The sequence below is a fragment of the Mus caroli genome, chromosome 5 (genome assembly GCF_900094665.2).
Source record: "Mus caroli chromosome 5, CAROLI_EIJ_v1.1, whole genome shotgun sequence".
NCBI classification, from domain to species: domain Eukaryota; kingdom Metazoa; phylum Chordata; class Mammalia; order Rodentia; family Muridae; genus Mus; species Mus caroli.
Window position 1 is genome coordinate 14,302,621 of NC_034574.1, and position 1,613 is coordinate 14,304,233.

At 39.2% G+C, this 1,613-nt stretch overlaps 1 pseudogene; it reads left to right on the top strand.

Moving 5' to 3' along the window:
* The first annotated feature begins 480 nt into the window (after positions 1-480).
* LOC110294143 lies at positions 481-723 on the top strand (annotated as a pseudogene).
* The last annotated feature ends 890 nt before the right edge of the window (positions 724-1,613 follow it).

Here is a 1,613-nt window from a genome sequence, read left to right on the forward strand (position 1 = left end):
GTTGTTGTTTTTGTTTTAGTTGTTGTTTTTTGCTGCTGTTGTTGTTTTCTTATTATTTAAATAGCACTCATGATTTGTAGTGAAATTTTGGCAAGACCATTTTTTTCTTTTATTTTTAACTTCACAAATATTTCTGGGGACATGTGTATTACAAAATATTTTAATTAGTTTCATTTGCTCTGGATATTGTAAAATAATTTATAATAATTTCAAAAAATGTATTAAAGTACTTGGGTCCTCTCTCCTGTGAGTCAGTTTGTCTCTGTTCTCTCTGGTCAGGATTGGTATGGTTTGCTTGAACAATGTTCTGTGTGTTCACCCTTAGACAAGGACATGTGATCCTATGGAAGGTATATGAGTTTCTGCAGATGTGTCTCATCATTGATAGAAGCCCTTGAGGATCTTAGAGTTGATGATACTGTGCAAAAGTTGCTTTCAGGACCACGCATGAGTACCACAGCGAAGCGCCTGACGCTGATAATGGCAGAGCTTGGTGAAACTGAGTTACAACGCCTGGTGGCCATCGAGCAGCAGAAGGCAGGGTTCACTGCGCAGGTGCATCACTTCGTGGAACTACGTTGAGATAAGAGCATGGAGAAGCCAGGAAATCAGCTAGACTCCCGCACTGAAAACTGCCTCTCGAGCTGTGTGGATCGCTTCATTGACACTACTCTTGCCACCACCGGTCGGTTTGCCCAGATCGTACAGAAAGGAAGGTTGTAGGCCATACCTAAGGATGACAGAAGAACAAAAAACTTGTTACCAAGCAGATTGAATGGCCAGTGGTGAAATATTTGACAACACATCAGGTTAGCATCAGGCAGTTAGTTACAAAGTCTGTTGGTGTTAAAAAAAAAAAAAAAAGTAAGAAAGCAAATGTTCAAAAGTCAATTTTTATTTATGGAAATCCAGTAATTCCAAGTTGTATCACATCAGTAATTACATGTGAAGTTGTTGTTGTTGTTTTGTTTTATTTGTTTGTTTGTTTGTTTGTTTGAAGTTGCTTTCAGATCAACGGCTTTGCTGGCTATGTCACAGAAGAAAGAGTCTTGGTCTATTGTTTGGCTGGATCACTGTCTTCCAGTATAGTGGCCTATTCAGATTATTTGCTTTCTGATTTAAATCTTTCATTCTTTTCTTCCTTTCTTGTTAAGGAGTATGTAATACTCTTCGATAAGTCCCAAATGTTGCCTTCTGCTGACTCCACATTGCGTGTTCTCGTGCACCACTTTCCCCAAACCTCATGTTGTATTACAGACAATTGAATTGTCCAAGTGTCTGGTGTCGGTGAGTACAGAGCGAATAATAAAACCTCAGAAAACAGTGTTTGTCATTTAAATTAAATTTGTCTCGGAAAATAATGGCTACTCCAATTTTGCTTATCAAAATGTGCTCTCTTGTCTTGGGCGCGTGATGTGAACTGAAGCGGTTCACATCTGAGAAGTGAAGTATGAAAAGGCCTCCCGGTTAACACGGAATCTGTAGAAACAGTTTTCAAATGCCAGTGGCAGCTGCGTTCCTTCTTTCTGAGAATTGCTTTGACTTAGTGAATTTTATTCTTCGATGTAAAGGATAGCTGAGGAAGGGCATTCTAGGGATAGACCTGTGACATT